Consider the following 21303-nt stretch of genomic DNA (forward strand, 5'->3'; position numbering starts at 1 on the left):
CCTTTTTTCTTACCAGTTTTTAATTCTCCTCCCCCAAAGTCCCTTTTGTAAGCAGGTCGCTTTTTTTCCCATTTGCAGAGAGTTTTGCTCCTTTCCTATATATATATGCATGATTAATTATGTGTTTCCACTTCCATCATTTAGTTTTCTTGTGTGCGTTCAGCCGGTTTCGTTATACTCGCTGCTTACATCGCTTATGTCAGGTTTGTATTATGTCACAGTTTGTTATGCTGTTATTTGACATCAGATCTCATGCTGATCTGCTTGCGGCTGGTGACAGGTAGCATGCCACAAAAACAAACCCCAAACTACATCATTATCACACCTGTGAGGCACACGGTTCATGAAGAGAGTCCAAACGCGCCCTCTAGTAACAGAGCAAGGTAACTGCCGGCCAGGTCAAGAAGGGTGGACGGGGCTGGGTTATGCAGATGAACTCCCAGAAGTTCCCAGACTGAACCCAAGAGGATTCCATCCTCCAGAACGCTTTATCCAGCCCATTAAAGCATCCAGCGGGCCACAGGAACATCCAGGAAGGCCAATCCAGGCTTTGCTCCTGAAGGAACTGTAGTTCAAAACCCACCCTCATTTAAAAGTGGCCAGGGTTCCTCCTAGCTTTTTGGTCTATAGAACCTGGCCGTTCGTGGCCGTTCGTGGCCAGTGAGGGAAAGTTGAAAGCTGCATTCCCTGCTGTGTGATTTAAACACAGCCAGGCTCACAAGGGCACTTTTATTATGCCGAAGGAGGGCCTTGCAGACTGTCCATGCCTGAGCCGCAACTGTGCCTGCGTTCCCCAGAGCCTTTCGTGGGCACAGGGGCAAGACAATCACCAGAAACAGAAGTGTCGAAATTGGCTGCATCCCCTTGTGCTACCCCTCTTTGCCTCTTTTCGCATTTGCCTTTCATGCAGTCGCCTCACTATTTGGCCGCTAGGCTTGGGTGCCCCACCTGTCTTTTCTAGAGTTTATTTTGTGAGAGACTTTAAACATACTCCAAGGGTCTGCTTGAAGACCTCTCAAGTCCCTCACACAGCCAGAAAATACATTTTGAAATACTTGCTCATTCTCTGAAACTGCCCTCATGTAAACCTGCCCCACTGCATCTAACACCATAAAATGTACCATCCTTATTTCCTGAATCTTTGCTCAAAGACCTACGTTGGCTCTATCAGTATGCGCCCATGCTATCCCAACCAGCAACCTTATCATTTTAAACTGCCCCACCTCTATTCGAAAGAACCTGTTTGTTTGAACTGACCCCTCTTTTCCCCACTGGTTGGCCCCACTTACCTTTTTCTTTCCTTTACAGATTACGGCCTGGGTACCCTGGGCTTATCCGGACCAACTACAGAGCCATAACGCCACTAGGGCGGCGATGGACACTGCACGGAGGCTTATTAATATGAAAAACCATAGCAGGGTTCGTGCGGCATCAACCTTATATGCACAACCATGTTTTGCCATTAGTTCATAGTGCACCTGATGGGCTCTGGAAGGCACAAGGAGAAGGCGTGGGAACACAGGGCCAGAAAGTTTGCACAGGGACTGCTTACATTTGCAAAATACCAAACATTGTACTCATTCTGTCAACGTTTTTGAAAAGTTATTACCTGAAACATAAGAGGCCTGCCTTCTCTGAGGAAAGAACTCAGGACCTTCAAATTATGAGACTGACGCGCTGCCTACTGCACTAAGCAGGTTCGGCTGGAGTATGTTTGGAGAACCTGGTGGAGAAACAGATCCAAGACCACGCTACTCACAAAGTGCAGATAGAAATATTCAAATAAAATGCAGCTAGCCCCATTGGTTCTATGGTATTTTGCGATCATATTTCTTTTCTGCGTCAGTAAAGAATCCAATCCTCTGATTCACAAGGACCGCGTTGCGGTCTACTGAACATCATGCTACTCTTCATGTTTAGAAAGGATATGTCCAATTGAATTTGCTGAAACAAAAAACACTTGTGCCCTCTCTGAGGCTCGAACTCAGGACCTTCAGAATATGAGACTGACGCGCTGCCTACTGCGCTAAGAAGGCTCTGCTGGAGTATTTTTGGAGAACTTGGTGGAGGACCAGATCTGAGACAACGCTACTCACACAGTCCAGATAGAAATATTAAAATAAAATGCAGCTAGCCCCATTGGTTCTATGGTATTTTGCGATCATATTTCTTTTCTGCGTCAGTAAAGAATCCAATCCTCTGATTCACAAGGACCGCGTTGCGGTCTACTGAACATCATGCTACTCTTCATGTTTAGAAAGGATATGTCCAATTGAATTTGCTGAAACAAAAAACACTTGTGCCCTCTCTGAGGCTCGAACTCAGGACCTTCAGATTATGAGACTGACGCGCTGCCTACTGCGCTAAGAAGGCTCTGCTGGAGTATTTTTGGAGAACTTGGTGGAGAACCAGATCTGAGACAACGCTACTCACACAGTCCAGATAGAAATATTAAAATAAAATGCAGCTAGCCCCATTGGTTCTATGGTATTTTGCGATCATATTTCTTTTCTGCGTCAGTAAAGAATCCAATCCTGTGATTCACAAGGACCGCGTTGCGGTCTACTGAACATCATTCTCCTCTTCATGTTTAGAAAGGATATGTCCAATTGAATTTGCTGAAACAAAAAACACTTGTGCCCTCTCTGAGGCTCGAACTCAGGACCTTCAGATTATGAGACTGACGCGCTGCCTACTGCGCTAAGAAGGCTCCGTTGGAGGCTCTTTGGATAACCTGGTGGAGAGCATGATTTGAGACCACGCTACTCACAAAGTCCAGATAGAAATATTCAAATAAAACGCAGCTAGCCCCAATTGGTTCTTTGGTATTTGGCAATCATATTTCTTTTCTGCGTCAGTAAAGAATCCAATCCTGTGATTCACAAGGACCGCGTTGCGGTCTACTGAACATCATGCTCCTCTTCATGTTTAGAAAAAATATGTCCAATTGTATTTGTTGAAACAAAAAACACTTGTGCCCTCTCTGAGGCTCGAACTCAGGACCTTCAGATTATGAGACTGACGCGCTGCCTACTGCGCTAAGAAGGCTGCGATTTTATGATTTGTTGATGAAGATTATGTGACACAACTCCACACTCAAAACTCCAGAGAGAATACGATCCATCTGAAAAGCTTCACTTGAATGTATAGTGTTTTGTACTTCAGATGTCTTCCATTCATCAATCAAGAGTCCCATCCTTCGATGCTTGAATTTTGAGCTAGTTATTTTGATATGCTCCAAAACAGGTAAGATGCCACAAACTTCCAACCCCTCCCTCGCTGGATATATACCTAACTCTTTTCAGCCCTTTTTTCTTACCAGTTTTTAATTCTCCTCCCCCAAAGTCCCTTTTGTAAGCAGGTCGCTTTTTTTCCCATTTGCAGAGAGTTTTGCTCCTTTCCTATATATATATGCATGATTAATTATGTGTTTCCACTTCCATCATTTAGTTTTCTTGTGTGCGTTCAGCCGGTTTCGTTATACTCGCTGCTTACATCGCTTATGTCAGGTTTGTATTATGTCACAGTTTGTTATGCTGTTATTTGACATCAGATCTCATGCTGATCTGCTTGCGGCTGGTGACAGGTAGCATGCCACAAAAACAAACCCCAAACTACATCATTATCACACCTGTGAGGCACACGGTTCATGAAGAGAGTCCAAACGCGCCCTCTAGTAACAGAGCAAGGTAACTGCCGGCCAGGTCAAGAAGGGTGGACGGGGCTGGGTTATGCAGATGAACTCCCAGAAGTTCCCAGACTGAACCCAAGAGGATTCCATCCTCCAGAACGCTTTATCCAGCCCATTAAAGCATCCAGCGGGCCACAGGAACATCCAGGAAGGCCAATCCAGGCTTTGCTCCTGAAGGAACTGTAGTTCAAAACCCACCCTCATTTAAAAGTGGCCAGGGTTCCTCCTAGCTTTTTGGTCTATAGAACCTGGCCGTTCGTGGCCGTTCGTGGCCAGTGAGGGAAAGTTGAAAGCTGCATTCCCTGCTGTGTGATTTAAACACAGCCAGGCTCACAAGGGCACTTTTATTATGCCGAAGGAGGGCCTTGCAGACTGTCCATGCCTGAGCCGCAACTGTGCCTGCGTTCCCCAGAGCCTTTCGTGGGCACAGGGGCAAGACAATCACCAGAAACAGAAGTGTCGAAATTGGCTGCATCCCCTTGTGCTACCCCTCTTTGCCTCTTTTCGCATTTGCCTTTCATGCAGTCGCCTCACTATTTGGCCGCTAGGCTTGGGTGCCCCACCTGTCTTTTCTAGAGTTTATTTTGTGAGAGACTTTAAACATACTCCAAGGGTCTGCTTGAAGACCTCTCAAGTCCCTCACACAGCCAGAAAATACATTTTGAAATACTTGCTCATTCTCTGAAACTGCCCTCATGTAAACCTGCCCCACTGCATCTAACACCATAAAATGTACCATCCTTATTTCCTGAATCTTTGCTCAAAGACCTACGTTGGCTCTATCAGTATGCGCCCATGCTATCCCAACCAGCAACCTTATCATTTTAAACTGCCCCACCTCTATTCGAAAGAACCTGTTTGTTTGAACTGACCCCTCTTTTCCCCACTGGTTGGCCCCACTTACCTTTTTCTTTCCTTTACAGATTACGGCCTGGGTACCCTGGGCTTATCCGGACCAACTACAGAGCCATAACGCCACTAGGGCGGCGATGGACACTGCACGGAGGCTTATTAATATGAAAAACCATAGCAGGGTTCGTGCGGCATCAACCTTATATGCACAACCATGTTTTGCCATTAGTTCATAGTGCACCTGATGGGCTCTGGAAGGCACAAGGAGAAGGCGTGGGAACACAGGGCCAGAAAGTTTGCACAGGGACTGCTTACATTTGCAAAATACCAAACATTGTACTCATTCTGTCAACATTTTTGAAAAGTTATTACCTGAAACATAAGAGGCCTGCCTTCTCTGAGGAAAGAACTCAGGACCTTCAAATTATGAGACTGACGCGCTGCCTACTGCACTAAGCAGGTTCGGCTGGAGTATGTTTGGAGAACCTGGTGGAGAAACAGATCCAAGACCACGCTACTCACAAAGTGCAGATAGAAATATTCAAATAAAATGCAGCTAGCCCCATTGGTTCTATGGTATTTTGCGATCATATTTCTTTTCTGCGTCAGTAAAGAATCCAATCCTCTGATTCACAAGGACCGCGTTGCGGTCTACTGAACATCATGCTACTCTTCATGTTTAGAAAGGATATGTCCAATTGAATTTGCTGAAACAAAAAACACTTGTGCCCTCTCTGAGGCTCGAACTCAGGACCTTCAGAATATGAGACTGACGCGCTGCCTACTGCGCTAAGAAGGCTCTGCTGGAGTATTTTTGGAGAACTTGGTGGAGGACCAGATCTGAGACAACGCTACTCACACAGTCCAGATAGAAATATTAAAATAAAATGCAGCTAGCCCCATTGGTTCTATGGTATTTTGCGATCATATTTCTTTTCTGCGTCAGTAAAGAATCCAATCCTCTGATTCACAAGGACCGCGTTGCGGTCTACTGAACATCATGCTACTCTTCATGTTTAGAAAGGATATGTCCAATTGAATTTGCTGAAACAAAAAACACTTGTGCCCTCTCTGAGGCTCGAACTCAGGACCTTCAGATTATGAGACTGACGCGCTGCCTACTGCGCTAAGAAGGCTCTGCTGGAGTATTTTTGGAGAACTTGGTGGAGAACCAGATCTGAGACAACGCTACTCACACAGTCCAGATAGAAATATTAAAATAAAATGCAGCTAGCCCCATTGGTTCTATGGTATTTTGCGATCATATTTCTTTTCTGCGTCAGTAAAGAATCCAATCCTGTGATTCACAAGGACCGCGTTGCGGTCTACTGAACATCATTCTCCTCTTCATGTTTAGAAAGGATATGTCCAATTGAATTTGCTGAAACAAAAAACACTTGTGCCCTCTCTGAGGCTCGAACTCAGGACCTTCAGATTATGAGACTGACGCGCTGCCTACTGCGCTAAGAAGGCTCCGTTGGAGGCTCTTTGGATAACCTGGTGGAGAGCATGATTTGAGACCACGCTACTCACAAAGTCCAGATAGAAATATTCAAATAAAACGCAGCTAGCCCCAATTGGTTCTTTGGTATTTGGCAATCATATTTCTTTTCTGCGTCAGTAAAGAATCCAATCCTGTGATTCACAAGGACCGCGTTGCGGTCTACTGAACATCATGCTCCTCTTCATGTTTAGAAAAAATATGTCCAATTGTATTTGTTGAAACAAAAAACACTTGTGCCCTCTCTGAGGCTCGAACTCAGGACCTTCAGATTATGAGACTGACGCGCTGCCTACTGCGCTAAGAAGGCTGCGATTTTATGATTTGTTGATGAAGATTATGTGACACAACTCCACACTCAAAACTCCAGAGAGAATACGATCCATCTGAAAAGCTTCACTTGAATGTATAGTGTTTTGTACTTCAGATGTCTTCCATTCATCAATCAAGAGTCCCATCCTTCGATGCTTGAATTTTGAGCTAGTTATTTTGATATGCTCCAAAACAGGTAAGATGCCACAAACTTCCAACCCCTCCCTCGCTGGATATATACCTAACTCTTTTCAGCCCTTTTTTCTTACCAGTTTTTAATTCTCCTCCCCCAAAGTCCCTTTTGTAAGCAGGTCGCTTTTTTTCCCATTTGCAGAGAGTTTTGCTCCTTTCCTATATATATATGCATGATTAATTATGTGTTTCCACTTCCATCATTTAGTTTTCTTGTGTGCGTTCAGCCGGTTTCGTTATACTCGCTGCTTACATCGCTTATGTCAGGTTTGTATTATGTCACAGTTTGTTATGCTGTTATTTGACATCAGATCTCATGCTGATCTGCTTGCGGCTGGTGACAGGTAGCATGCCACAAAAACAAACCCCAAACTACATCATTATCACACCTGTGAGGCACACGGTTCATGAAGAGAGTCCAAACGCGCCCTCTAGTAACAGAGCAAGGTAACTGCCGGCCAGGTCAAGAAGGGTGGACGGGGCTGGGTTATGCAGATGAACTCCCAGAAGTTCCCAGACTGAACCCAAGAGGATTCCATCCTCCAGAACGCTTTATCCAGCCCATTAAAGCATCCAGCGGGCCACAGGAACATCCAGGAAGGCCAATCCAGGCTTTGCTCCTGAAGGAACTGTAGTTCAAAACCCACCCTCATTTAAAAGTGGCCAGGGTTCCTCCTAGCTTTTTGGTCTATAGAACCTGGCCGTTCGTGGCCGTTCGTGGCCAGTGAGGGAAAGTTGAAAGCTGCATTCCCTGCTGTGTGATTTAAACACAGCCAGGCTCACAAGGGCACTTTTATTATGCCGAAGGAGGGCCTTGCAGACTGTCCATGCCTGAGCCGCAACTGTGCCTGCGTTCCCCAGAGCCTTTCGTGGGCACAGGGGCAAGACAATCACCAGAAACAGAAGTGTCGAAATTGGCTGCATCCCCTTGTGCTACCCCTCTTTGCCTCTTTTCGCATTTGCCTTTCATGCAGTCGCCTCACTATTTGGCCGCTAGGCTTGGGTGCCCCACCTGTCTTTTCTAGAGTTTATTTTGTGAGAGACTTTAAACATACTCCAAGGGTCTGCTTGAAGACCTCTCAAGTCCCTCACACAGCCAGAAAATACATTTTGAAATACTTGCTCATTCTCTGAAACTGCCCTCATGTAAACCTGCCCCACTGCATCTAACACCATAAAATGTACCATCCTTATTTCCTGAATCTTTGCTCAAAGACCTACGTTGGCTCTATCAGTATGCGCCCATGCTATCCCAACCAGCAACCTTATCATTTTAAACTGCCCCACCTCTATTCGAAAGAACCTGTTTGTTTGAACTGACCCCTCTTTTCCCCACTGGTTGGCCCCACTTACCTTTTTCTTTCCTTTACAGATTACGGCCTGGGTACCCTGGGCTTATCCGGACCAACTACAGAGCCATAACGCCACTAGGGCGGCGATGGACACTGCACGGAGGCTTATTAATATGAAAAACCATAGCAGGGTTCGTGCGGCATCAACCTTATATGCACAACCATGTTTTGCCATTAGTTCATAGTGCACCTGATGGGCTCTGGAAGGCACAAGGAGAAGGCGTGGGAACACAGGGCCAGAAAGTTTGCACAGGGACTGCTTACATTTGCAAAATACCAAACATTGTACTCATTCTGTCAACGTTTTTGAAAAGTTATTACCTGAAACATAAGAGGCCTGCCTTCTCTGAGGAAAGAACTCAGGACCTTCAAATTATGAGACTGACGCGCTGCCTACTGCACTAAGCAGGTTCGGCTGGAGTATGTTTGGAGAACCTGGTGGAGAAACAGATCCAAGACCACGCTACTCACAAAGTGCAGATAGAAATATTCAAATAAAATGCAGCTAGCCCCATTGGTTCTATGGTATTTTGCGATCATATTTCTTTTCTGCGTCAGTAAAGAATCCAATCCTCTGATTCACAAGGACCGCGTTGCGGTCTACTGAACATCATGCTACTCTTCATGTTTAGAAAGGATATGTCCAATTGAATTTGCTGAAACAAAAAACACTTGTGCCCTCTCTGAGGCTCGAACTCAGGACCTTCAGAATATGAGACTGACGCGCTGCCTACTGCGCTAAGAAGGCTCTGCTGGAGTATTTTTGGAGAACTTGGTGGAGGACCAGATCTGAGACAACGCTACTCACACAGTCCAGATAGAAATATTAAAATAAAATGCAGCTAGCCCCATTGGTTCTATGGTATTTTGCGATCATATTTCTTTTCTGCGTCAGTAAAGAATCCAATCCTCTGATTCACAAGGACCGCGTTGCGGTCTACTGAACATCATGCTACTCTTCATGTTTAGAAAGGATATGTCCAATTGAATTTGCTGAAACAAAAAACACTTGTGCCCTCTCTGAGGCTCGAACTCAGGACCTTCAGATTATGAGACTGACGCGCTGCCTACTGCGCTAAGAAGGCTCTGCTGGAGTATTTTTGGAGAACTTGGTGGAGAACCAGATCTGAGACAACGCTACTCACACAGTCCAGATAGAAATATTAAAATAAAATGCAGCTAGCCCCATTGGTTCTATGGTATTTTGCGATCATATTTCTTTTCTGCGTCAGTAAAGAATCCAATCCTGTGATTCACAAGGACCGCGTTGCGGTCTACTGAACATCATTCTCCTCTTCATGTTTAGAAAGGATATGTCCAATTGAATTTGCTGAAACAAAAAACACTTGTGCCCTCTCTGAGGCTCGAACTCAGGACCTTCAGATTATGAGACTGACGCGCTGCCTACTGCGCTAAGAAGGCTCCGTTGGAGGCTCTTTGGATAACCTGGTGGAGAGCATGATTTGAGACCACGCTACTCACAAAGTCCAGATAGAAATATTCAAATAAAACGCAGCTAGCCCCAATTGGTTCTTTGGTATTTGGCAATCATATTTCTTTTCTGCGTCAGTAAAGAATCCAATCCTGTGATTCACAAGGACCGCGTTGCGGTCTACTGAACATCATGCTCCTCTTCATGTTTAGAAAAAATATGTCCAATTGTATTTGTTGAAACAAAAAACACTTGTGCCCTCTCTGAGGCTCGAACTCAGGACCTTCAGATTATGAGACTGACGCGCTGCCTACTGCGCTAAGAAGGCTGCGATTTTATGATTTGTTGATGAAGATTATGTGACACAACTCCACACTCAAAACTCCAGAGAGAATACGATCCATCTGAAAAGCTTCACTTGAATGTATAGTGTTTTGTACTTCAGATGTCTTCCATTCATCAATCAAGAGTCCCATCCTTCGATGCTTGAATTTTGAGCTAGTTATTTTGATATGCTCCAAAACAGGTAAGATGCCACAAACTTCCAACCCCTCCCTCGCTGGATATATACCTAACTCTTTTCAGCCCTTTTTTCTTACCAGTTTTTAATTCTCCTCCCCCAAAGTCCCTTTTGTAAGCAGGTCGCTTTTTTTCCCATTTGCAGAGAGTTTTGCTCCTTTCCTATATATATATGCATGATTAATTATGTGTTTCCACTTCCATCATTTAGTTTTCTTGTGTGCGTTCAGCCGGTTTCGTTATACTCGCTGCTTACATCGCTTATGTCAGGTTTGTATTATGTCACAGTTTGTTATGCTGTTATTTGACATCAGATCTCATGCTGATCTGCTTGCGGCTGGTGACAGGTAGCATGCCACAAAAACAAACCCCAAACTACATCATTATCACACCTGTGAGGCACACGGTTCATGAAGAGAGTCCAAACGCGCCCTCTAGTAACAGAGCAAGGTAACTGCCGGCCAGGTCAAGAAGGGTGGACGGGGCTGGGTTATGCAGATGAACTCCCAGAAGTTCCCAGACTGAACCCAAGAGGATTCCATCCTCCAGAACGCTTTATCCAGCCCATTAAAGCATCCAGCGGGCCACAGGAACATCCAGGAAGGCCAATCCAGGCTTTGCTCCTGAAGGAACTGTAGTTCAAAACCCACCCTCATTTAAAAGTGGCCAGGGTTCCTCCTAGCTTTTTGGTCTATAGAACCTGGCCGTTCGTGGCCGTTCGTGGCCAGTGAGGGAAAGTTGAAAGCTGCATTCCCTGCTGTGTGATTTAAACACAGCCAGGCTCACAAGGGCACTTTTATTATGCCGAAGGAGGGCCTTGCAGACTGTCCATGCCTGAGCCGCAACTGTGCCTGCGTTCCCCAGAGCCTTTCGTGGGCACAGGGGCAAGACAATCACCAGAAACAGAAGTGTCGAAATTGGCTGCATCCCCTTGTGCTACCCCTCTTTGCCTCTTTTCGCATTTGCCTTTCATGCAGTCGCCTCACTATTTGGCCGCTAGGCTTGGGTGCCCCACCTGTCTTTTCTAGAGTTTATTTTGTGAGAGACTTTAAACATACTCCAAGGGTCTGCTTGAAGACCTCTCAAGTCCCTCACACAGCCAGAAAATACATTTTGAAATACTTGCTCATTCTCTGAAACTGCCCTCATGTAAACCTGCCCCACTGCATCTAACACCATAAAATGTACCATCCTTATTTCCTGAATCTTTGCTCAAAGACCTACGTTGGCTCTATCAGTATGCGCCCATGCTATCCCAACCAGCAACCTTATCATTTTAAACTGCCCCACCTCTATTCGAAAGAACCTGTTTGTTTGAACTGACCCCTCTTTTCCCCACTGGTTGGCCCCACTTACCTTTTTCTTTCCTTTACAGATTACGGCCTGGGTACCCTGGGCTTATCCGGACCAACTACAGAGCCATAACGCCACTAGGGCGGCGATGGACACTGCACGGAGGCTTATTAATATGAAAAACCATAGCAGGGTTCGTGCGGCATCAACCTTATATGCACAACCATGTTTTGCCATTAGTTCATAGTGCACCTGATGGGCTCTGGAAGGCACAAGGAGAAGGCGTGGGAACACAGGGCCAGAAAGTTTGCACAGGGACTGCTTACATTTGCAAAATACCAAACATTGTACTCATTCTGTCAACATTTTTGAAAAGTTATTACCTGAAACATAAGAGGCCTGCCTTCTCTGAGGAAAGAACTCAGGACCTTCAAATTATGAGACTGACGCGCTGCCTACTGCACTAAGCAGGTTCGGCTGGAGTATGTTTGGAGAACCTGGTGGAGAAACAGATCCAAGACCACGCTACTCACAAAGTGCAGATAGAAATATTCAAATAAAATGCAGCTAGCCCCATTGGTTCTATGGTATTTTGCGATCATATTTCTTTTCTGCGTCAGTAAAGAATCCAATCCTCTGATTCACAAGGACCGCGTTGCGGTCTACTGAACATCATGCTACTCTTCATGTTTAGAAAGGATATGTCCAATTGAATTTGCTGAAACAAAAAACACTTGTGCCCTCTCTGAGGCTCGAACTCAGGACCTTCAGAATATGAGACTGACGCGCTGCCTACTGCGCTAAGAAGGCTCTGCTGGAGTATTTTTGGAGAACTTGGTGGAGGACCAGATCTGAGACAACGCTACTCACACAGTCCAGATAGAAATATTAAAATAAAATGCAGCTAGCCCCATTGGTTCTATGGTATTTTGCGATCATATTTCTTTTCTGCGTCAGTAAAGAATCCAATCCTCTGATTCACAAGGACCGCGTTGCGGTCTACTGAACATCATGCTACTCTTCATGTTTAGAAAGGATATGTCCAATTGAATTTGCTGAAACAAAAAACACTTGTGCCCTCTCTGAGGCTCGAACTCAGGACCTTCAGATTATGAGACTGACGCGCTGCCTACTGCGCTAAGAAGGCTCTGCTGGAGTATTTTTGGAGAACTTGGTGGAGAACCAGATCTGAGACAACGCTACTCACACAGTCCAGATAGAAATATTAAAATAAAATGCAGCTAGCCCCATTGGTTCTATGGTATTTTGCGATCATATTTCTTTTCTGCGTCAGTAAAGAATCCAATCCTGTGATTCACAAGGACCGCGTTGCGGTCTACTGAACATCATTCTCCTCTTCATGTTTAGAAAGGATATGTCCAATTGAATTTGCTGAAACAAAAAACACTTGTGCCCTCTCTGAGGCTCGAACTCAGGACCTTCAGATTATGAGACTGACGCGCTGCCTACTGCGCTAAGAAGGCTCCGTTGGAGGCTCTTTGGATAACCTGGTGGAGAGCATGATTTGAGACCACGCTACTCACAAAGTCCAGATAGAAATATTCAAATAAAACGCAGCTAGCCCCAATTGGTTCTTTGGTATTTGGCAATCATATTTCTTTTCTGCGTCAGTAAAGAATCCAATCCTGTGATTCACAAGGACCGCGTTGCGGTCTACTGAACATCATGCTCCTCTTCATGTTTAGAAAAAATATGTCCAATTGTATTTGTTGAAACAAAAAACACTTGTGCCCTCTCTGAGGCTCGAACTCAGGACCTTCAGATTATGAGACTGACGCGCTGCCTACTGCGCTAAGAAGGCTGCGATTTTATGATTTGTTGATGAAGATTATGTGACACAACTCCACACTCAAAACTCCAGAGAGAATACGATCCATCTGAAAAGCTTCACTTGAATGTATAGTGTTTTGTACTTCAGATGTCTTCCATTCATCAATCAAGAGTCCCATCCTTCGATGCTTGAATTTTGAGCTAGTTATTTTGATATGCTCCAAAACAGGTAAGATGCCACAAACTTCCAACCCCTCCCTCGCTGGATATATACCTAACTCTTTTCAGCCCTTTTTTCTTACCAGTTTTTAATTCTCCTCCCCCAAAGTCCCTTTTGTAAGCAGGTCGCTTTTTTTCCCATTTGCAGAGAGTTTTGCTCCTTTCCTATATATATATGCATGATTAATTATGTGTTTCCACTTCCATCATTTAGTTTTCTTGTGTGCGTTCAGCCGGTTTCGTTATACTCGCTGCTTACATCGCTTATGTCAGGTTTGTATTATGTCACAGTTTGTTATGCTGTTATTTGACATCAGATCTCATGCTGATCTGCTTGCGGCTGGTGACAGGTAGCATGCCACAAAAACAAACCCCAAACTACATCATTATCACACCTGTGAGGCACACGGTTCATGAAGAGAGTCCAAACGCGCCCTCTAGTAACAGAGCAAGGTAACTGCCGGCCAGGTCAAGAAGGGTGGACGGGGCTGGGTTATGCAGATGAACTCCCAGAAGTTCCCAGACTGAACCCAAGAGGATTCCATCCTCCAGAACGCTTTATCCAGCCCATTAAAGCATCCAGCGGGCCACAGGAACATCCAGGAAGGCCAATCCAGGCTTTGCTCCTGAAGGAACTGTAGTTCAAAACCCACCCTCATTTAAAAGTGGCCAGGGTTCCTCCTAGCTTTTTGGTCTATAGAACCTGGCCGTTCGTGGCCGTTCGTGGCCAGTGAGGGAAAGTTGAAAGCTGCATTCCCTGCTGTGTGATTTAAACACAGCCAGGCTCACAAGGGCACTTTTATTATGCCGAAGGAGGGCCTTGCAGACTGTCCATGCCTGAGCCGCAACTGTGCCTGCGTTCCCCAGAGCCTTTCGTGGGCACAGGGGCAAGACAATCACCAGAAACAGAAGTGTCGAAATTGGCTGCATCCCCTTGTGCTACCCCTCTTTGCCTCTTTTCGCATTTGCCTTTCATGCAGTCGCCTCACTATTTGGCCGCTAGGCTTGGGTGCCCCACCTGTCTTTTCTAGAGTTTATTTTGTGAGAGACTTTAAACATACTCCAAGGGTCTGCTTGAAGACCTCTCAAGTCCCTCACACAGCCAGAAAATACATTTTGAAATACTTGCTCATTCTCTGAAACTGCCCTCATGTAAACCTGCCCCACTGCATCTAACACCATAAAATGTACCATCCTTATTTCCTGAATCTTTGCTCAAAGACCTACGTTGGCTCTATCAGTATGCGCCCATGCTATCCCAACCAGCAACCTTATCATTTTAAACTGCCCCACCTCTATTCGAAAGAACCTGTTTGTTTGAACTGACCCCTCTTTTCCCCACTGGTTGGCCCCACTTACCTTTTTCTTTCCTTTACAGATTACGGCCTGGGTACCCTGGGCTTATCCGGACCAACTACAGAGCCATAACGCCACTAGGGCGGCGATGGACACTGCACGGAGGCTTATTAATATGAAAAACCATAGCAGGGTTCGTGCGGCATCAACCTTATATGCACAACCATGTTTTGCCATTAGTTCATAGTGCACCTGATGGGCTCTGGAAGGCACAAGGAGAAGGCGTGGGAACACAGGGCCAGAAAGTTTGCACAGGGACTGCTTACATTTGCAAAATACCAAACATTGTACTCATTCTGTCAACGTTTTTGAAAAGTTATTACCTGAAACATAAGAGGCCTGCCTTCTCTGAGGAAAGAACTCAGGACCTTCAAATTATGAGACTGACGCGCTGCCTACTGCACTAAGCAGGTTCGGCTGGAGTATGTTTGGAGAACCTGGTGGAGAAACAGATCCAAGACCACGCTACTCACAAAGTGCAGATAGAAATATTCAAATAAAATGCAGCTAGCCCCATTGGTTCTATGGTATTTTGCGATCATATTTCTTTTCTGCGTCAGTAAAGAATCCAATCCTCTGATTCACAAGGACCGCGTTGCGGTCTACTGAACATCATGCTACTCTTCATGTTTAGAAAGGATATGTCCAATTGAATTTGCTGAAACAAAAAACACTTGTGCCCTCTCTGAGGCTCGAACTCAGGACCTTCAGATTATGAGACTGACGCGCTGCCTACTGCGCTAAGAAGGCTCTGCTGGAGTATTTTTGGAGAACTTGGTGGAGGACCAGATCTGAGACAACGCTACTCACACAGTCCAGATAGAAATATTAAAATAAAATGCAGCTAGCCCCATTGGTTCTATGGTATTTTGCGATCATATTTCTTTTCTGCGTCAGTAAAGAATCCAATCCTCTGATTCACAAGGACCGCGTTGCGGTCTACTGAACATCATGCTACTCTTCATGTTTAGAAAGGATATGTCCAATTGAATTTGCTGAAACAAAAAACACTTGTGCCCTCTCTGAGGCTCGAACTCAGGACCTTCAGATTATGAGACTGACGCGCTGCCTACTGCGCTAAGAAGGCTCTGCTGGAGTATTTTTGGAGAACTTGGTGGAGAACCAGATCTGAGACAACGCTACTCACACAGTCCAGATAGAAATATTAAAATAAAATGCAGCTAGCCCCATTGGTTCTATGGTATTTTGCGATCATATTTCTTTTCTGCGTCAGTAAAGAATCCAATCCTGTGATTCACAAGGACCGCGTTGCGGTCTACTGAACATCATGCTCCTCTTCATGTTTAGAAAGGATATGTCCAATTGAATTTGCTGAAACAAAAAACACTTGTGCCCTCTCTGAGGCTCGAACGCAGGACCTTCAGATTATGAGACTGACGCGCTGCCTACTGCGCTAAGAAGGCTCCGTTGGAGGCTCTTTGGATAACCTGGTGGAGAGCATGATTTGAGACCACGCTACTCACAAAGTCCAGATAGAAATATTCAAATAAAACGCAGCTAGCCCCAATTGGTTCTTTGGTATTTGGCAATCATATTTCTTTTCTGCGTCAGTAAAGAATCCAATCCTGTGATTCACAAGGACCGCGTTGCGGTCTACTGAACATCATGCTCCTCTTCATGTTTAGAAAGGATATGTCCAATTGAATTTGCTGAAACACAAAAAACACTTGTGCCCTCTCTGAGGCTCGAACTCAGGACCTTCAGATTATGAGACTGACGCGCTGCCTACTGCGCTAAGAAGGCTCTGCTGGAGTATTTTTGGAGAACTTGGTGGAGAACCAGATCTGAGACAACGCTACTCACACAGTCCAGATAGAAATATTAAAATAAAATGCAGCTAGCCCCATTGGTTCTATGGTATTTTGCGATCATATTTCTTTTCTGCGTCAGTAAAGAATCCAATCCTCTGATTCACAAGGACCGCGTTGCGGTCTACTGAACATCATGCTCCTCTTCATGTTTAGAAAGGTAATGTCCAATTGAATTTGCTGAAACAAAAAACACTTGTGCCCTCTCTGAGGCTCGAACTCAGGACCTTCAGATTATGAGACTGACGCGCTGCCTACTGCGCTAAGAAGGCTCTGCTGGAGTATTTTTGGAGAACTTGGTGGAGAACCAGATCTGAGACAACGCTACTCACACAGTCCAGATAGAAATATTAAAATAAAATGCAGCTAGCCCCATTGGTTCTATGGTATTTTGCGATCATATTTCTTTTCTGCGTCAGTAAAGAATCCAATCCTGTGATTCACAAGGACCGCGTTGCGGTCTACTGAACATCATTCTCCTCTTCATGTTTAGAAAGGATATGTCCAATTGAATTTGCTGAAACAAAACACACTTGTGCCCTCTCTGAGGCTCGAACTCAGGACCTTCAGATTATGAGACTGACGCGCTGCCTACTGCGCTAAGAAGGCTCCGTTGGAGGCTCTTTGGATAACCTGGTGGAGAGCATGATTTGAGACCACGCTACTCACAAAGTCCAGATAGAAATATTCAAATAAAACGCAGCTAGCCCCAATTGGTTCTTTGGTATTTGGCAATCATATTTCTTTTCTGCGTCAGTAAAGAATCCAATCCTGTGATTCACAAGGACCGCGTTGCGGTCTACTGAACATCATGCTCCTCTTCATGTTTAGAAAAAATATGTCCAATTGTATTTGTTGAAACAAAAAACACTTGTGCCCTCTCTGAGGCTCGAACTCAGGACCTTCAGATTATGAGACTGACGCGCTGCCTACTGCGCTAAGAAGGCTGCGATTTTATGATTTGTTGATGAAGATTATGTGACACAACTCCACACTCAAAACTCCAGAGAGAATACGATCCATCTGAAAAGCTTCACTTGAATGTATAGTGTTTTGTACTTCAGATGTCTTCCATTCATCAATCAAGAGTCCCATCCTTCGATGCTTGAATTTTGAGCTAGTTATTTTGATATGCTCCAAAACAGGTAAGATGCCACAAACTTCCAACCCCTCCCTCGCTGGATATATACCTAACTCTTTTCAGCCCTTTTTTCTTACCAGTTTTTAATTCTCCTCCCCCAAAGTCCCTTTTGTAAGCAGGTCGCTTTTTTTCCCATTTGCAGAGAGTTTTGCTCCTTTCCTATATATATATGCATGATTAATTATGTGTTTCCACTTCCATCATTTAGTTTTCTTGTGTGCGTTCAGCCGGTTTCGTTATACTCGCTGCTTACATCGCTTATGTCAGGTTTGTATTATGTCACAGTTTGTTATGCTGTTATTTGACATCAGATCTCATGCTGATCTGCTTGCGGCTGGTGACAGGTAGCATGCCACAAAAACAAACCCCAAACTACATCATTATCACACCTGTGAGGCACACGGTTCATGAAGAGAGTCCAAACGCGCCCTCTAGTAACAGAGCAAGGTAACTGCCGGCCAGGTCAAGAAGGGTGGACGGGGCTGGGTTATGCAGATGAACTCCCAGAAGTTCCCAGACTGAACCCAAGAGGATTCCATCCTCCAGAACGCTTTATCCAGCCCATTAAAGCATCCAGCGGGCCACAGGAACATCCAGGAAGGCCAATCCAGGCTTTGCTCCTGAAGGAACTGTAGTTCAAAACCCACCCTCATTTAAAAGTGGCCAGGGTTCCTCCTAGCTTTTTGGTCTATAGAACCTGGCCGTTCGTGGCCGTTCGTGGCCAGTGAGGGAAAGTTGAAAGCTGCATTCCCTGCTGTGTGATTTAAACACAGCCAGGCTCACAAGGGCACTTTTATTATGCCGAAGGAGGGCCTTGCAGACTGTCCATGCCTGAGCCGCAACTGTGCCTGCGTTCCCCAGAGCCTTTCGTGGGCACAGGGGCAAGACAATCACCAGAAACAGAAGTGTCGAAATTGGCTGCATCCCCTTGTGCTACCCCTCTTTGCCTCTTTTCGCATTTGCCTTTCATGCAGTCGCCTCACTATTTGGCCGCTAGGCTTGGGTGCCCCACCTGTCTTTTCTAGAGTTTATTTTGTGAGAGACTTTAAACATACTCCAAGGGTCTGCTTGAAGACCTCTCAAGTCCCTCACACAGCCAGAAAATACATTTTGAAATACTTGCTCATTCTCTGAAACTGCCCTCATGTAAACCTGCCCCACTGCATCTAACACCATAAAATGTACCATCCTTATTTCCTGAATCTTTGCTCAAAGACCTACGTTGGCTCTATCAGTATGCGCCCATGCTATCCCAACCAGCAACCTTATCATTTTAAACTGCCCCACCTCTATTCGAAAGAACCTGTTTGTTTGAACTGACCCCTCTTTTCCCCACTGGTTGGCCCCACTTACCTTTTTCTTTCCTTTACAGATTACGGCCTGGGTACCCTGGGCTTATCCGGACCAACTACAGAGCCATAACGCCACTAGGGCGGCGATGGACACTGCACGGAGGCTTATTAATATGAAAAACCATAGCAGGGTTCGTGCGGCATCAACCTTATATGCACAACCATGTTTTGCCATTAGTTCATAGTGCACCTGATGGGCTCTGGAAGGCACAAGGAGAAGGCGTGGGAACACAGGGCCAGAAAGTTTGCACAGGGACTGCTTACATTTGCAAAATACCAAACATTGTACTCATTCTGTCAACATTTTTGAAAAGTTATTACCTGAAACATAAGAGGCCTGCCTTCTCTGAGGAAAGAACTCAGGACCTTCAAATTATGAGACTGACGCGCTGCCTACTGCACTAAGCAGGTTCGGCTGGAGTATGTTTGGAGAACCTGGTGGAGAAACAGATCCAAGACCACGCTACTCACAAAGTGCAGATAGAAATATTCAAATAAAATGCAGCTAGCCCCATTGGTTCTATGGTATTTTGCGATCATATTTCTTTTCTGCGTCAGTAAAGAATCCAATCCTCTGATTCACAAGGACCGCGTTGCGGTCTACTGAACATCATGCTACTCTTCATGTTTAGAAAGGATATGTCCAATTGAATTTGCTGAAACAAAAAACACTTGTGCCCTCTCTGAGGCTCGAACTCAGGACCTTCAGAATATGAGACTGACGCGCTGCCTACTGCGCTAAGAAGGCTCTGCTGGAGTATTTTTGGAGAACTTGGTGGAGGACCAGATCTGAGACAACGCTACTCACACAGTCCAGATAGAAATATTAAAATAAAATGCAGCTAGCCCCATTGGTTCTATGGTATTTTGCGATCATATTTCTTTTCTGCGTCAGTAAAGAATCCAATCCTCTGATTCACAAGGACCGCGTTGCGGTCTACTGAACATCATGCTACTCTTCATGTTTAGAAAGGATATGTCCAATTGAATTTGCTGAAACAAAAAACACTTGTGCCCTCTCTGAGGCTCGAACTCAGGACCTTCAGATTATGAGACTGACGCGCTGCCTACTGCGCTAAGAAGGCTCTGCTGGAGTATTTTTGGAGAACTTGGTGGAGAACCAGATCTGAGACAACGCTACTCACACAGTCCAGATAGAAATATTAAAATAAAATGCAGCTAGCCCCATTGGTTCTATGGTATTTTGCGATCATATTTCTTTTCTGCGTCAGTAAAGAATCCAATCCTGTGATTCACAAGGACCGCGTTGCGGTCTACTGAACATCATTCTCCTCTTCATGTTTAGAAAGGATATGTCCAATTGAATTTGCTGAAACAAAAAACACTTGTGCCCTCTCTGAGGCTCGAACTCAGGACCTTCAGATTATGAGACTGACGCGCTGCCTACTGCGCTAAGAAGTCTCCGTTGGAGGCTCTTTGGATAACCTGGTGGAGAGCATGATTTGAGACCACGCTACTCACAAAGTCCAGATAGAAATATTCAAATAAAACGCAGCTAGCCCCAATTGGTTCTTTGGTATTTGGCAATCATATTTCTTTTCTGCGTCAGTAAAGAATCCAATCCTGTGATTCACAAGGACCGCGTTGCGGTCTACTGAACATCATGCTCCTCTTCATGTTTAGAAAAAATATGTCCAATTGTATTTGTTGAAACAAAAAACACTTGTGCCCTCTCTGAGGCTCGAACTCAGGACCTTCAGATTATGAGACTGACGCGCTGCCTACTGCGCTAAGAAGGCTGCGATTTTATGATTTGTTGATGAAGATTATGTGACACAACTCCACACTCAAAACTCCAGAGAGAATACGATCCATCTGAAAAGCTTCACTTGAATGTATAGTGTTTTGTACTTCAGATGTCTTCCATTCATCAATCAAGAGTCCCATCCTTCGATGCTTGAATTTTGAGCTAGTTATTTTGATATGCTCCAAAACAGGTAAGATGCCACAAACTTCCAACCCCTCCCTCGCTGGATATATACCTAACTCTTTTCAGCCCTTTTTTCTTACCAGTTTTTAATTCTCCTCCCCCAAAGTCCCTTTTGTAAGCAGGTCGCTTTTTTTCCCATTTGCAGAGAGTTTTGCTCCTTTCCTATATATATATGCATGATTAATTATGTGTTTCCACTTCCATCATTTAGTTTTCTTGTGTGCGTTCAGCCGGTTTCGTTATACTCGCTGCTTACATCGCTTATGTCAGGTTTGTATTATGTCACAGTTTGTTATGCTGTTATTTGACATCAGATCTCATGCTGATCTGCTTGCGGCTGGTGACAGGTAGCATGCCACAAAAACAAACCCCAAACTACATCATTATCACACCTGTGAGGCACACGGTTCATGAAGAGAGTCCAAACGCGCCCTCTAGTAACAGAGCAAGGTAACTGCCGGCCAGGTCAAGAAGGGTGGACGGGGCTGGGTTATGCAGATGAACTCCCAGAAGTTCCCAG

General features: G+C 45.0%; 27 non-coding genes across 27 annotated transcripts; all 27 read right to left on the bottom strand.

Moving 5' to 3' along the window:
* Positions 1 to 1963: 1963 nt before the first annotated feature.
* Positions 1964 to 2036, bottom strand: TRNAM-CAU (transfer RNA methionine (anticodon CAU)). The gene has a single exon. It is a non-coding gene; the product is annotated as a tRNA-Met (tRNA).
* Positions 2037 to 2300: 264 nt separating this feature from the next.
* Positions 2301 to 2373, bottom strand: TRNAM-CAU (transfer RNA methionine (anticodon CAU)). The gene has a single exon. It is a non-coding gene; the product is annotated as a tRNA-Met (tRNA).
* A 264-nt stretch (positions 2374 to 2637) lies between these two features.
* TRNAM-CAU (transfer RNA methionine (anticodon CAU)) lies at positions 2638 to 2710 on the bottom strand. The gene has a single exon. It is a non-coding gene; the product is annotated as a tRNA-Met (tRNA).
* A 265-nt stretch (positions 2711 to 2975) lies between these two features.
* On the bottom strand, positions 2976 to 3048 carry TRNAM-CAU (transfer RNA methionine (anticodon CAU)). Its single transcript has one exon. It is a non-coding gene; the product is annotated as a tRNA-Met (tRNA).
* Positions 3049 to 5269: 2221 nt separating this feature from the next.
* Positions 5270 to 5342, bottom strand: TRNAM-CAU (transfer RNA methionine (anticodon CAU)). Its single transcript has one exon. It is a non-coding gene; the product is annotated as a tRNA-Met (tRNA).
* Positions 5343 to 5606: 264 nt separating this feature from the next.
* On the bottom strand, positions 5607 to 5679 carry TRNAM-CAU (transfer RNA methionine (anticodon CAU)). Its single transcript has one exon. It is a non-coding gene; the product is annotated as a tRNA-Met (tRNA).
* Positions 5680 to 5943: 264 nt separating this feature from the next.
* On the bottom strand, positions 5944 to 6016 carry TRNAM-CAU (transfer RNA methionine (anticodon CAU)). The gene has a single exon. It is a non-coding gene; the product is annotated as a tRNA-Met (tRNA).
* A 265-nt stretch (positions 6017 to 6281) lies between these two features.
* On the bottom strand, positions 6282 to 6354 carry TRNAM-CAU (transfer RNA methionine (anticodon CAU)). Its single transcript has one exon. It is a non-coding gene; the product is annotated as a tRNA-Met (tRNA).
* Positions 6355 to 8575: 2221 nt separating this feature from the next.
* Positions 8576 to 8648, bottom strand: TRNAM-CAU (transfer RNA methionine (anticodon CAU)). The gene has a single exon. It is a non-coding gene; the product is annotated as a tRNA-Met (tRNA).
* Positions 8649 to 8912: 264 nt separating this feature from the next.
* TRNAM-CAU (transfer RNA methionine (anticodon CAU)) lies at positions 8913 to 8985 on the bottom strand. Its single transcript has one exon. It is a non-coding gene; the product is annotated as a tRNA-Met (tRNA).
* Positions 8986 to 9249: 264 nt separating this feature from the next.
* Positions 9250 to 9322, bottom strand: TRNAM-CAU (transfer RNA methionine (anticodon CAU)). Its single transcript has one exon. It is a non-coding gene; the product is annotated as a tRNA-Met (tRNA).
* A 265-nt stretch (positions 9323 to 9587) lies between these two features.
* TRNAM-CAU (transfer RNA methionine (anticodon CAU)) lies at positions 9588 to 9660 on the bottom strand. Its single transcript has one exon. It is a non-coding gene; the product is annotated as a tRNA-Met (tRNA).
* A 2221-nt stretch (positions 9661 to 11881) lies between these two features.
* On the bottom strand, positions 11882 to 11954 carry TRNAM-CAU (transfer RNA methionine (anticodon CAU)). The gene has a single exon. It is a non-coding gene; the product is annotated as a tRNA-Met (tRNA).
* A 264-nt stretch (positions 11955 to 12218) lies between these two features.
* On the bottom strand, positions 12219 to 12291 carry TRNAM-CAU (transfer RNA methionine (anticodon CAU)). Its single transcript has one exon. It is a non-coding gene; the product is annotated as a tRNA-Met (tRNA).
* Positions 12292 to 12555: 264 nt separating this feature from the next.
* On the bottom strand, positions 12556 to 12628 carry TRNAM-CAU (transfer RNA methionine (anticodon CAU)). Its single transcript has one exon. It is a non-coding gene; the product is annotated as a tRNA-Met (tRNA).
* A 265-nt stretch (positions 12629 to 12893) lies between these two features.
* TRNAM-CAU (transfer RNA methionine (anticodon CAU)) lies at positions 12894 to 12966 on the bottom strand. The gene has a single exon. It is a non-coding gene; the product is annotated as a tRNA-Met (tRNA).
* A 2221-nt stretch (positions 12967 to 15187) lies between these two features.
* On the bottom strand, positions 15188 to 15260 carry TRNAM-CAU (transfer RNA methionine (anticodon CAU)). Its single transcript has one exon. It is a non-coding gene; the product is annotated as a tRNA-Met (tRNA).
* Positions 15261 to 15524: 264 nt separating this feature from the next.
* TRNAM-CAU (transfer RNA methionine (anticodon CAU)) lies at positions 15525 to 15597 on the bottom strand. Its single transcript has one exon. It is a non-coding gene; the product is annotated as a tRNA-Met (tRNA).
* A 264-nt stretch (positions 15598 to 15861) lies between these two features.
* On the bottom strand, positions 15862 to 15934 carry TRNAM-CAU (transfer RNA methionine (anticodon CAU)). Its single transcript has one exon. It is a non-coding gene; the product is annotated as a tRNA-Met (tRNA).
* Positions 15935 to 16201: 267 nt separating this feature from the next.
* Positions 16202 to 16274, bottom strand: TRNAM-CAU (transfer RNA methionine (anticodon CAU)). The gene has a single exon. It is a non-coding gene; the product is annotated as a tRNA-Met (tRNA).
* A 264-nt stretch (positions 16275 to 16538) lies between these two features.
* TRNAM-CAU (transfer RNA methionine (anticodon CAU)) lies at positions 16539 to 16611 on the bottom strand. Its single transcript has one exon. It is a non-coding gene; the product is annotated as a tRNA-Met (tRNA).
* A 264-nt stretch (positions 16612 to 16875) lies between these two features.
* On the bottom strand, positions 16876 to 16948 carry TRNAM-CAU (transfer RNA methionine (anticodon CAU)). Its single transcript has one exon. It is a non-coding gene; the product is annotated as a tRNA-Met (tRNA).
* Positions 16949 to 17213: 265 nt separating this feature from the next.
* On the bottom strand, positions 17214 to 17286 carry TRNAM-CAU (transfer RNA methionine (anticodon CAU)). Its single transcript has one exon. It is a non-coding gene; the product is annotated as a tRNA-Met (tRNA).
* A 2221-nt stretch (positions 17287 to 19507) lies between these two features.
* TRNAM-CAU (transfer RNA methionine (anticodon CAU)) lies at positions 19508 to 19580 on the bottom strand. Its single transcript has one exon. It is a non-coding gene; the product is annotated as a tRNA-Met (tRNA).
* A 264-nt stretch (positions 19581 to 19844) lies between these two features.
* Positions 19845 to 19917, bottom strand: TRNAM-CAU (transfer RNA methionine (anticodon CAU)). The gene has a single exon. It is a non-coding gene; the product is annotated as a tRNA-Met (tRNA).
* Positions 19918 to 20181: 264 nt separating this feature from the next.
* Positions 20182 to 20254, bottom strand: TRNAM-CAU (transfer RNA methionine (anticodon CAU)). The gene has a single exon. It is a non-coding gene; the product is annotated as a tRNA-Met (tRNA).
* Positions 20255 to 20519: 265 nt separating this feature from the next.
* Positions 20520 to 20592, bottom strand: TRNAM-CAU (transfer RNA methionine (anticodon CAU)). The gene has a single exon. It is a non-coding gene; the product is annotated as a tRNA-Met (tRNA).
* Between the last annotated feature and the right edge of the window lie 711 nt (positions 20593 to 21303).

The sequence above is a fragment of the Ambystoma mexicanum genome, chromosome 4p (assembly GCF_040938575.1).
Source record: "Ambystoma mexicanum isolate Mex_15411 chromosome 4p, UKY_AmexF1_1, whole genome shotgun sequence".
Taxonomy (NCBI): domain Eukaryota; kingdom Metazoa; phylum Chordata; class Amphibia; order Caudata; family Ambystomatidae; genus Ambystoma; species Ambystoma mexicanum.